The following is a 13,733-nucleotide window of genomic DNA, read 5'->3' as shown; positions in this document are numbered from 1 at the left end:
AAAATAAATTCTTCCTCAGTGAAAGAGCCCAAACAATTTTCTTTCAAATTGTGCTTGTTATCAATTTCCTGTCTCTTTTTGCCAAAAGAGAGGTAATATCTTCATTCAATTCTTTAAGTTTTTAGGCAAAATGAATATTATTTTCCTTCATTTTCTTCTACTTTTTAGTGATAATAGCTAAACAGTCTAGTTCCAACTGGAAGTTGTATCTCTCTTGCCCACTGAAATAAAAGTCTATGATAGTTTTCCCAGTAGTTGAAATATAAAAGAAAGGACACAGTAGAATTGCTAAAGAAGCTGTAGGTAAACTGTTTTCATAATCACAAGAATTTTTAGGAACCTTTTTGGACATTTTCCAGATGTGTCTGAGACATGTCATCAAGATATTGCTTTGTCTGCTTTTTGCAAATTGGCATTATGCAAGTTTATAACTGAATAGGACCAGTTAACACCTTTATTTTAGGCTACAGTCATAGATTCCTGAGACCTGAGGAGCTTGTGACTTGGCATAGTTATGTCATAGTAAAGCTGGGACTGAAATTCACATCTCTTGACTCCCAACCCAGCACCATTTGTACTTAAAATTTCTCGTAGCTACTCTTTTCTCTGGGCTGAGGAGAGGAGTTTTGCAAAAATTTTATTTTGCAGGGGCCAGATCCATTAGTCTTTTGCAGGGAAAATGAGTGACAGGTCAAAAGTAGGGACTATGATGAAGTAAAAGAAACTTCAGAAAGAGACTTCTTAGAAGACCCCAGGGAACGTCCTTCATGCACTAATAAATGACTGTTAATTGGGTGCTTATTATGTGCCAGCACCATGATAGATGGTGGGATAAAGAGGTGGAAGAGTCACATGTGCTCCCTGCAAAAACCAAACACAAAGAATTTTGGTGGAAGGTTCTAGGTTTGAGAAAACAGATGCTGGACTACGGTCTGCAAACTAGTGGGCAAGAACTGGCATGCTTTCCTTTGCTAGACAATAAATTCCTCTAAAATAGGAAGGAGTGAATGGCTAAAGAAAATGTGATATATACATACAGTGGAATATTTTCCAGCCTTAAAAAGAAATAAAATTCTGATAAGTACTTCAACTTGGATGCACCTTGAAAACATTAAAGGAAGTAAACCAGACACTGAAGGACACATATCATATGGTTTCATTTATACGGGGTCCCTAGAATAGGTAAATTCATAGAGACAGAAAGGAGAATGGTGGTTACCAGGGGCGGGAGGAAGAGAGGAACAAGGAGCCCATATTTAACTGGTACAGCGTTTCCGTTTGGGAAGATGAAAAAGTTCTGGAAATGGATAGTGGTGATGGTTGTACAACATCGTGGATGTACTTAATGCCACTATATTTTATACTTAAAGTGGTTTAAATGATAAATTTTACGTTATGTATATTTTGCCACATACACACAAAAACTTGGAGACACCTCCTGTTCATCATTATGACCCATGTGACTTAGCACATAACATTCTCAACAAGTATTTGTTGAACTGAATTGAACCAAGTGCCGGAGGACCGGGAACTGAAGGGAAAGTTGATTAAATCATGTTGGGGGTTGCAGAGAATTGGGGATTTCAGCTTACTCAGGCAGGGTGGATTCCCACAATCGCAAAAAGGTTCTCCCAGAGGTTTGGCATCCTGACAGTGGAGTGGCTTGTTAAACAGTCTTACAAAGTCAGGGGTGGAGCCTTCTTACATGGTCTGGGCTGGTGGCAGGTGCAGAAGAGGCACAGTGGAGCGATGAGCCAAATGGGAAAGAAATTCAGTGGTGTGTGTGTCTGTGCGTGCGTCTGTGCTTCTATTGTCATTGTCACTTGGATATTTCATTGTTACTAAATGGTGAAGCTGGCATTGTGCTACTTGAAACAATAGTGAGCATGTGGCTATGTTTGCAATGTTTATTAATTTGGGTAATTTCTGTCACTAGTTCATTCTTTTGTTGCTTCCACAATTTTTTTCCACAGCTCAATACATTTTAACTATGCAAACACACACATAACTATTATTCAGGTGAAGATACAGAATATTGTCAGCATCCCAGGAGTCTCCCTAATCCTTCCTTCTATTCAGCCTCCCTCATACACCTTTGGTAACCTGTCCCATGCATTATTATTATTATTATTACATATTATTATTATTGAGATGGAGTCTCGATCTGTTACCCAGGCTGGAGTGCAGTGGCGCAATCTCGGCTCACTGCAAGCTCCGCCTCCTGGGTTCACGCCATTCTCCTGCCTCAGCCTCCCGAGTAGCTGGGACTACAGGTACCCGCCACCACGCTCGGCTAATTTTTTTTTGTATTTTTAGTAGAGATGGGGTTTCACCGTGTTACCCAGGATGGTCTTGATCTCCTGACCTCGTTGTGATCTGCCCACCTTGGCCTCCCAAAGTGCTGGGATTACAGGCGTGAGCCACCGCGACCAGCCAACCTGCCCCATGCGTTTTAAATGAGATTCTGCTACATGTTAGGCAAAGTTCTAGGCGTTGGATCAGACACAGAAATAAATAAGGTGATCCCTGCTCTGTAGCAGATCATAGCTCAGAGATGGAATAGACACATAGACAAAGAATAGGCTAAATACTCCAACAGATGTGTGTTTAAGGTCAGTGAGAGTGAATGGAGATGATCCTCATGAGCTGGAGTAATTAGTAAAGTCTGTGCACTGGACTTTAGTAGAGTCCTGAAGGATAATAAGATTCAGAGAAGCAGCATTAGAGGACAGGGCCTTCAGGTAGGGAATGAAGGCTAATGGTAAGAACAATCTTGGCAGCAGGTTATGGAGGGTGCCTGGCTGCATGATCAATGACGCAATGTCGCACAGCTAGGGGAGGGCCTGTGGGGAGCTTTGAACACTAGGATGGGGCAATATGTCTGCAGAATTGAGTTTTGCTTGTATTTTTGTCTGAATTTTTTCGTAACGAGCAAACATGGAAAAATGGACTTCACTGGTGTTCAAGATATGTCTTTAAAGCAACCCAAACCAAGCTCTTCTCCACTGGGGTGTCCATGAGATCCATTTACTCAGTAGTGGCCCAGCTGGAGTGGGGAGATAGAAGATGCTTTCAGGAGCAATACTGGGCTTCCCAGAGGTGGCTTATATTCCCATGCTGTGTACCCTGATGACTGTCATTAACAAAACACTGGCTGCATTTCTGGAGAAATAAACCTTTACTAATCTTATCAGGCTTACTTCTCTAGTATAGAAAGTGTATGTCTAGTATAATTGTTTCTCGGTGACAGCGTACTTGTTAAGTATTAACTATTCTTGTTTCATTTTAAACTTCTCTTCAACACTGAAATGTACATTTTATAGTTTTTCTCTCTATTAACATGTGTTCTAAATGTTTGAGAGGAAACAGTTTCCAAATGCATTTGTTTTTGCTCTTTGGTAAACTGTTCTTTATCCAAGTTAATAAAGAAAGAGGTATTCCCAATGTAGCTTAAACAGAGGTTTGGCAACTTAAAATACTTTGAAAGGAGTGTGTTTCTATTATTTTCTCACTAAAACAATTGTTTCAACTCTTAGGGAAGTACTGTCTGATGGAAGCCTATTTTACAGAAGCATAAAACTATTTTATAATTATAAAGTTAATTGTTAACCCCCAAAACTTACACAGTGGGTTAAATACTTGTCATAGTAAGCAGATTACAGATATTTCTAATATTCCAACAGAAAATCCTTTCTGCTGTGTTAGGGGAGAGATAAATTTCCCCTTCTCTTGTCAAATTAGCATACATTTCATGGCACAAATTATTGTGGAAATACAATAGTATATCTAGTAATATATATATTATGCCCCGAGGTGGATAAGATTCTTAAAAGCAGATAAAAATAAATTATGTTTCTGTAAACAACACTCTAACAAGACTTAAAATTAGGAATTTTTTCTTATATCATTTCTGGTCAATTTAAATTAAGAATCCTAACTAAGACATAAATAATTAGAAGACTCTAATATGGTATTTTTTCATGAGTATCCTACTTTACTGCCTAGTTTGAACCATAAAGTATATTATCATGAAACTTGTGGTTCTATATGTAGCTTTATATTTTATTTCAACTGCTTTTATGACCTTGAAACTTGGCAGGAGTTTCACCCCTCTACCCTCACCCTTCATTTCCAAAGAATTTATAGGCTATCTTAACACTGTGGGTCTTTTAAAAATTTGAATCATGATTTAGCTTTCTTTTTATTAATAGAGAATCTATATAACATGAATTTTCTCTCAGTTTTTACTTGTCATCCATATGAAACTCTTTTAAGAACTAAGCCTATTTGGGTTTCATGATATGCCATATTCTATAAAAGTGTATTACATGCAGTTTTAATGGCAGAGCACAAACTGAATAGATGAAAGCTTTCTATTATAGGTAAACTTTTAATACGCAGTCTGAACCAAAGGGGCAACTTGATTAATCCTCTAAATATTTAATATTGACTTGTATATTTCTAATGTCATCTTGAAAAGCAGTCTGGATTTGTGGGAATCATTCTTAAAGGATTGCTCATTTATGAGCATCCAGACAGACAAACACACATTTTAATTGAATCTACACCTGCTTGGTAAGAGATACTGACCTCACCTATGGCATATGCTGATTAGCTGAGTTCATTTTCCCCAGTGGCACCTGTGTTTATTCTCCCAGGTCATGTGCATGTGCAGCATATTATTCAGGAAAATACCGATTTGCTGAATAGCCAGTATCCAGAGAACTTGAAAGAATGAGTTGGGTTCCAGTGGTAAAATTAGGTGAAGGGCCCAGTGACTTTCCCACTTATCGTCAAAAGCTGTTCAAGTACTAATCAGCTCCAGGACCAGAGATCACTGGTGATTTGGTTCATTGGATGAAAGAGCCTTTGAAGAGTTCAATTTCCTTCTGATATAGTTATTTCATTTTACAGGCATGTTGCTTTTTTTTTTTTTTTTTGAAAAAATAAAATCTGCAAGTCACATGATAGAGAAAAGACTAGCTGTGCAAGAAAACACTTGGCAGATAATATGAAACCATATGTTCCTACTTTTCTAAATGCAAAAGAAAAAGAACTAAAAGGCTAAGGTAATGCCATGCTGTTAACCGGGGCCAAGGACTATGTTTGTCATAAGCCCAGCTTCTATTTTTTATATGAAAGGGCCGATTAGGGGTGGGCAAACTATGGCCTGTGAGTCCCTCTGTGTTTATAAATAAAGCATTACTGAAACACAGCCATGCACAATCATGTATGTATTGTCTATGGTTGCTTTCATGCCACAATGGTAAAGTTGAGTAATTGCAACAGAATCCATATGGCCCGCGAAGCCTAAAATATTTACTCTTACCCTAAAAAGTTCACCATCTGGAGTAGATGAATAACTCTATGGTAGATGAATAAACCACATTTTATATAAAGATATTTTAGTGTAAATTGCAGGTATCCTTACATTTTACTTCTAATTTCTTTATTGAGTATCTCAAAAATAATAGTGCTGTGTAACCAGATTGAAATTGTTATACTTAATAAAGTAATAGTTTTTCCTTGATGAAATTTGATACCAATTCATATAAAAATTTCTGAATTGTCTCCAGAATATGATTTACAACTGGTTTCTCCAAGTCAGGATCTAATTCAGGATTATTCCTTGCATTTGGTGTCTGTGTCACCCAAGTCTCCTTTAATCAAGATATGTTCCTTTTGTCATGACATTGACTCCTGAAAAGGCTGTGCCATTTGTCCCATAGAATATATCTGCAATATATTTGATTGCTTTCGAGTGGTATCATCTAATATGTTCCTCTCTGACCCGGATTTACTTAAACTGGAAGTTAGATGTCAGTTGAATTCAGGTTAAACATGGTTGGCAAGAAATTGTGCAAAGGGATCCTAAAATCTGCATCAGATCCTGAAGATCTGTGTCACTATTAGTGACACTAAATTTGACCATTAGCTTAGTCAACAAATTATTTTAAACATAAGAAAAATAGGCTGGGCGTGGTGGCTCACACCTGTAATCTCAGCACTTTGGGATGCCAAGGCAGGTTGATCGCCTGAGGTCAGGAGTTCGAGACCAGCCTGGCCAACATGGTGAAACCCCATCTCTATTAAAAATACAAAAATTAGCCAGCTGTGGTGGTGTGCACCTGTAGTCCCATCTACTTGGGACTGAGGCAGGAGGCAGGAGAATCACTTGAACCTGGGAGGCGGAAGTTGCAGTGAGCCGAGATCACACCGCTGCAGTCCAGCCTAGGTGACAGAGTGAGACTCCGTCTCAAAAAAAAAAAAAAAAAAAAAAAAAAAAAGAAAGAAAGAAAGAAAGAAAAATGGCATTCAGGGTACAAGAAGTAAAGAGTTAGAAGTTGAACTAGCCACCTGACATTGATTTCTTGCTCCCGTTTGTGTTCCAGGATGCCCTCTAGACTGTGTGGTAACCTGATCTTGACTCTCCATTGCTTTCTCAGTGGTTCTGTGCCTAAAGTATATTCTCACTCCATGAAATTTTGTAATGGCTTGGCAGAATGGGGGTAGGCCTATTTTCCTGATAATTGTGCTTTGTTTGGGTTCTGTGATTGTTGAGGGTTTTGTTTTTGTTGTATCTCTTTCCTTTTAAGTACAGGAATATCAGTGAAAAGCAACAAAATGATTAAAGGTGGTAAAGCTTGATAATGAGACATGAAAGAAATCTAAAGGACTTGTAATTATTGAGACTTAAATAGATAGAAAACCCCACGCTGTAAGTTAACAAGTACATTTAGGTAATTATCACCATTAAAAAATCTGAATGCAGTTTTAAAGCCCTGAAATTTCCTAGTGTTGTCTACTTCCCTGACATGAAATATTCTGTACCTGTAAGGATAAATCTGCCAGAGGCAGACGCATGCTGGGACCTGTGGCCTTTTAAAATGGACTTTTGTTGTGTTAGTGTAAGTTTCCTCTTTTGCTTTATACTTATTATTTCCTTGGTTCATAAACTTGTGGTTTATAACCCGGGTCTAGGTTTTGATGCATCGTCCCTAAAGCCACATGGACTTGTGTGGTGTGCTTGCCGAGGACTGTGAACTTAGAGCTGCCAGTGGCCCAACCTGTTCCATTATTTTCAGGCAGGAATGTGTTTAAGGCCTTTGCAAGAGGGGGGCTAGAGTGAAAGGCAGGAAGACACTGCAAACAGAGAACCATGAATGAACTTTAAAAATTCCCACAAGGCTTGAAAGGCTCCCATCAGTAGGAAGACAGTTAATCAAAATGACAGGGGCAGAGGAACAGGCCCTGTGGAGGGAACATTCTCAACAGCTTCTTAATACCTCAGGGAAATGTGTGAGCTTCTCTTGGATATGGATGTATTAGAATAGGTACAGAGAGGTGACAGCTAAGGGTCAGGAGTTGAAAAATAACAAATCATGCTTCATTGTTTTAGGAAAAATGACTGCTTAAAAGCAAACTACCTATTACTTGCCCTTGAGGTCTTAAGTAGACAAGAGGTAAATCAGAACTGGATTAATTACTGACTGACTCACTATGAAACTAGTTCAAGTAGAATTTTAACTGCGTTCTGCTGGTCAGATGTGCAAGACATTTGGGTGAAGAGAGGGAAATACCGATGAAAGATAAAGGGGGAAGGATAGGAAAAGATCGGGAGAGGTGCTGGACTGGGCAATAATCTGAAACCTGTGGAAGGAGAGAAGGAAAGAAGTTGGGCAGGAAGAGCTCCAGACTTCAGTGTGGTTCTGAAAAGATCTCAGCTAGGCCACTGGGAGTCCCTGAGCAGGAGTTGCGCATTAAGAGAGCCATGAGTTGGGCAGCAAGGCTGAATCTAGTGACCTCATGGTGCTCAGTCATTGGCTGGGAGCACCTTGGAAGAGGCACAGCTTTGGTATGAGTGCAGAGAGCCTGGAGATATAGCAACTGATGCTCATTCTGTTGACTCCTCCCCTCTCAAAGGGAGATCTGAGTGGTACAACTCCGTGGCTGTCACACTTGGTGCTCAGAAGCAACTGGTATGACTCCTCCTTCTCTGCATTCTTGTTCCCCTACCTTCAGCAATCACTTGATGTGTAATTAAATTGAACAAGAGTGTTCGAATGTCAAAGAGTGGCGCCTTGCAATGTACATTTCTTTCAAATTTTAGAACTTGCTCTATAGGAAAAATATTTTGATCCTGAAAGTTTACTACTTGCTGCTTGTGAACTTAGAGCTGTGACCTGGCAAACAGATCTTTTACCAACTAGATAATGAAAACACATTGAATGCATAAAGTGAATGGGGTGAGGTTAGCATGTCTCATTATTTTTCCTTTCCTATGTAGTGTCAAATAGAAAGCTGAAGCAGGTACTCAAATAGGTTTCATGAGTGGTTGATTACATTTATTCTGATCCCTCTTTGCTTGAGTTATTTATTTAGAATGCTAACGGTCTCTGCCAGACCCCATGCTCATTTACGTCCCGAGCTTGATTGTTTATTCACTGTAATAACTAGAACAGGTGATTATGACTCTCAAAAGAAGAGGTAAAATCACAGCAGAAGAATGATGTTTTTGTCTCTAATGAATCTTCAAGTTAATTTCTTATTTGCTTTAATTTAGCTATAAAATGTAATAGCACACATGTCTATGTAGGTCAACTTCAACCAGGTAAAAAATGATAGCTAGTAAAACAGAATGTGTACACTATCCCTGAATTCATAGAACATCCCGGCTCAGTGCCTGAAATTCCTATTTAGTGATATATGATGACCTTGATTCCCACAAAAATAGCCACCTTCTGTTCTTTTGAATTTTTATCTCAATTTCTTCCACCAAAAAATGCATTTTAATTTTTTTTACAATGCCAGCCATTAATCTTTAAAATTGTTATATTTAATAAGGTAATAGTTATTCCTTAATGAAATTTGGAATAAGATAAGTGATCATTGGGATCACCCAGCCACTCTGCTGTGTTGAGCTTGGAACAAAAAGAAGAGACAGAGAAGCTCTATAAAATGTTGCGTGTGATGATGTGGGTTATGTTAGTGTTATAGGCTGAATTGCCTCTCACAAAAACGTATGTTAGAGTCCTACCTCCAGGTACCTGTGAATTTGACCTTGTTTAGATGTAATCAAGTTAAGATAAAGTCATTAGGGTGGGACCTTCTCCAATATATGATTGATGTCCTTGTAAGAAGAAGGAAATTTGGACAGAGATACGCAGAGAAAATGCTGCATGGAAACAGAAGTAGAGATTGCAGTTATGCTGCGAGAAATCAAGAAAGGCCCGGGGGTGTGAGAAGCTAGACAAGGAAAGGAAAGATCATCCTCTAGAGGCTTGGCCGAGAGCATGGCCCTGCCAACAGCCTGATTTCAGACTTCTAACCTCCAAAACAGTGAGGGAATAAAGTTTTGTTGTTTTAAAACACCCAGTTTATGGTACTTTGTTATGGAAGCCCTAGGAAAATAAAGTGGGTAGTGAGAGGGTGATGGTTGCACAGGGGGCAATGAGAAGAAAAAGCTTATAATTATTAATTTTAATTTATGTGAATTGGTAATGCATAGATGTGGTCCACAATTATAAAGGTATAAAAGGGTATATAGTAAAAGCATCTCTGTTACTACATTTCCCCCCACCTCCCCAGGTCTCCACCACTCTTATCCATTTTCTTGAGTATCACTCAAAAAGTGTGCAATGCATTTACAAGCATTTAAGAATTTCCACCTTCCTTTCTTGTCTCTCCTTAATAAATAGCAATGTGCTATTTACACATTTTGGATCTTGACTTTTCACTTACAATATATTTTGAGATTTTGGAATATTAACACAGAGCTATTATGTAATAGGGAAGATTTAAATTTGACCTATATATGAAGCCCAGTAATTGCCTTCTTCTAGTTTCTGTTGTTAATGTACCACACAATCACATATGGGATGCTTAACACCACTGTGTTTTGAAAACTGCCATGCGCTAGGTACTATGCAAATGGATTACATATTTTATTTAACCTGTCTTGGGTAAGGGCAGGAGGGTTAACAAGAAAGCTTCAATTTCCTTTGCCTAAAGAACATAAAAAGAAATGTTTGCTGTTGGAACAGGTTCAAGTTCCATTTGTCCTGTAGTCTCCTGAAAAAAAAAAAAAAGAGTAAATTTATATATGTAGTTCCAAACACTGCCAAATTGCCTCAAGGTTAGTTTCATGTTAAAAGACTTATCTCTTGTTTTTCACTTGTCATCACTGAAAAACATCACTTCTTTGGCATTATAGATGTAATTTTTCTTTCTGCAGAACTTATGCCAGGAAAGCAGAGTCTGTTTTTGATATTTCTGAACATTCCTAACTAGGATGGCAACAACAAGGGTACATATGTATTTTATACTGAGGATGTGAGCCAATTACATGTGCAACCCAATGTTCTACCCTAAAATTACTATGACTGTCACCCCCACCCACCATTCAAATATGGGTTCTTCACTGGCAACTTGACGGCTGGGAATTGGAAATGTGTGGAATGTTGTGTATGGTGGCAAAGGAGTTGGTAAGTATCTGTGGCATTATTGTCTTGCTTCAGATGTGGAAATATGGAAGACCCTGTGTCTTCCAATCTGCTATAGAAATAGGGTAGATCAGTCCTTCTGAAAGCACACTAGAACACCTCTGTTCTCGGCATGGACTCCAGTGGTGGGGAAGACTCCCTTCCGCTTCACTTGGTGATATATTTGCCAGAGATGTGGGAGCAGAGATGGGTAGTTTTCCATCAGCATCCAAGCTAGGGAGTGTATGTCAGCCTCCTTTGCAGCTAAGTGTAGTAGCTAACCAAGTTCTGGTCAACGAGATGTGGGTGAAAGCGATGTGGGGCGCTTCCCATCCATGCCTTTAGAAGAAAGGTGTGTGTTCCTTTGCTGTTTCCTTTTCTGTATTCAGACATGCATGTGATGGTAGAAACAGGAGCTGTCATCTTGGATTCAAGAGGGAGGCCACATGTTGAAGATAGCAGAGCCACCCTACCACCCTGGAATATTCCTTGAGAGAGAAATAAACTACTGTCTCATTTAAGCCCCTGCATATTGGGGGTATTCTTTGTTTCAACAGCTTAGATTGTATCCTAACAAATATACGCATATACCCAGATATTGGTAAGGACTTGGGCCACCCACATGTTTTAACTATCTTCTGGAATCAAATATTGAAGATACAAATGACTAGTTTTAGAGCAGCCTAGAGTCCAAGGTTGCAATGTATTCTCTCGTTTCCTTTATTTAAGTCTGTGCTTGAGAAATGTCTGTGGCTTAAAATGGGTCTGGTTAGTATAAAGTTGGTGATAGCAGTGTTTTCCAAAGTGCTTTTCAGGAAACATGTATTAATGGGAATTCTTCCAAAAAAAGGTGTGGGAGATGATTTAAAGGCAGTATGTTTGAAAAGTAACGGGTCATATAACTTTAGTTTCTTCAGAGCCTCTAGTGGGAAATGAATACCCTAATCTTCCAGTGGGAGGATGCAGCGTGCAGTGTGGTCCAACATAATTTGGCCGTGAACCTCTTTCTTTGGAACACTTAGTAATGTTTTGTGGAATCCTGGTGTTCTTCTGAACATAAGTTGGAATGACAGCATTATAGGGTTACAATTATATTGTATTTTACTAGTCTAGAAAACATTCTGTCTCTCTTAAGGATGGCTATGTATCTCATCCATTGTGATTGATTCAAACTTTAACTCATAGAAGATACCATGTTTACTTTATTTTAAAGGTCTAGAGGAATACTACATATTTGGTCCCATGGGATATATACATGGAACAAGTAAAAAGGATGATATTTGTCTTTATGAAAATAAAATGATATAAATTTGAATATATGAAATAACATATTGTAACAGGGCACCATTTTTATCTGCTTTGTATTATTTGGACTATGGGTAGGATTTTACTGGAAAAAATGGTGATGCAGCAGCAAAAATAAGTCAAAAAACTATTGTTCATGTTTGTTGAGAAGCGGTGGTTGTGAGATGGAAAACGTCAGCTGGGGCTGCTTTGTGGAGGGCTGCGAATGTCTACTCAATTTGGTAGGCACTTGGGAACCCTGAGTTTTTGAGCAGGGGTTAGGGCAGGAGTAGGATTAGTGTTGTTCTTTAAGAAGAATATTCTGACAGCAGGACAAAAAAGGGTTTAGGGTAGGTGAATGCTGGAGGGAGGCAGGATTATGAGACAGGAGGCCACTAACACCCAGGGAGAGGAACAAAGGGAAGATGATTCAGGAGTAATTTCCAGACTTTCTGTTTTACATTCCTACTGTTGGCATTATATTTTGCATACAACTGAAATGTGGCTTTTGGAAACATAAACCAGTAACAGAAAATGAAAAATTAGAAGCCCATGAACTATACTTGAAAACACCAAAGCCAGACCTGTCTCGTGGCTGCTTTTAACACCCCGAAGTGCTTTTCAGGGTGTTGGCATATGTCACGTGACCTCCTCCCCCATGACTCCCCTTTCTTCAGCGTACTTGTGGCAGATGGGTTCAATTATGCAATTATGTTCTGTAATATGATATTTGTCCAGCAAAATACTCTTTAGTTGAATTGTCTGTGCTCTTAATGTGGTGGTCACACTTCTGTCAGTAGAAGATTTTTACAGCATCTGGCCCCACACATCTAGTGTTCAGGGGTGGATGGGAAGCTGTGGATCTTAGAAGGAATCTACCTGAAGTCTGAGTAGCTTTTACGTCCTAATGCTCAATCGTTGGAATTTCCAATTTAAATTTGGTACTTCTATACCCTTTTATTTCCAACTGTATAGGCTTTGGTGGCCCCAGAATAGTTTGGCTTGCATTGTCTGGAATCTCATGAGATCCCCACAGTACATTTTGTTAATTTAAAATAACCTCTTCTCTTTTTAGGCACACTCTAATTTTTTTTACTGTCTTTAAAATTTTATGTGTCCAAAGGGAAAGAAAATGTAAGCATGGCTATCTACACAGAGACAATGAGGCTCATTAATTCTCATCTGCATAAAAGCCATTTCTATCAGCACAGCCCATTTTCTATTACAATGACATGCAATATATTCAGAAAAGCATGTTTCCTAATAGTTATGTCACTAGGGTATGGTCTACATTTAGATTGCTTTTAATACGAACTCTTTAGTTCTGCCAAAAAACTTTTCTCAAAACGAATCATTGGAAAAAGCTGTAGTTTGTTCATTAGCTGTAATTCATGACCCTGGCATGAGTTAACTTGCAAATAATTACTCTGTGAAAAGTAGAGCCAGTTAAGTGTATATTGCTTGTATTAGTGTAGACACCTCATGAATGTCACCTTTTTTGTTTGTTTGTTTGTTTGTTTTTGTTTTTTGTTGTTGTTGTTCAAACGGAGTTCCGCTCTTTCCTCCAGGCCGGACTGCAGTGGCGCCATCTCGGCTCCCTGCAAGCTCCGCCTCCCGGGTTCACGCCATTCTCCTGCCTCAGCCTCCCCGGTAGCTGGGACTACAGGCGCCCGTCACTACGCCTGGCTAATTTTTTGTATTCTTAGTAGAGATGGGGTTTCACTGTGTTAGCCAGGATGTTCTCCATCTCTGACCTCGTGATCCGCCCGCCTCGGCCTCCCAAAGTGCTGGGATTACAGGCGTGAGCACTGCGCGCGGCCCACCTTTGTTACAATTCTTAAGTGAATATGTCCCCTATCTGTAGCAAGCTGGAGACAGTGATCTCAGTGGAGTTTCTGCTCGATTCTGTAATCAGCATCATAGTTTTGACAATGAACATCCTCTAGGGTTTTTTTTTTTTTTTTTTTT

At 39.1% G+C, this 13,733-nt stretch overlaps 1 protein-coding gene across 3 annotated transcripts in view; it reads left to right on the top strand.

Annotated features, from left to right (window-relative positions):
* LHFP (lipoma HMGIC fusion partner) overlaps nt 1–13,733 on the top strand; it is a 281,937-nt gene that overhangs the window by 67,423 nt on the left and 200,781 nt on the right. The gene's annotated exons all lie outside the window — the stretch shown is intronic.

The sequence above is a fragment of the Mandrillus leucophaeus genome, unplaced genomic scaffold, assembly GCF_000951045.1.
Source record: "Mandrillus leucophaeus isolate KB7577 unplaced genomic scaffold, Mleu.le_1.0 Scaffold375, whole genome shotgun sequence".
Classification (NCBI taxonomy): domain Eukaryota; kingdom Metazoa; phylum Chordata; class Mammalia; order Primates; family Cercopithecidae; genus Mandrillus; species Mandrillus leucophaeus.
This window is presented reverse-complemented; position numbering and strand designations above follow the sequence as displayed.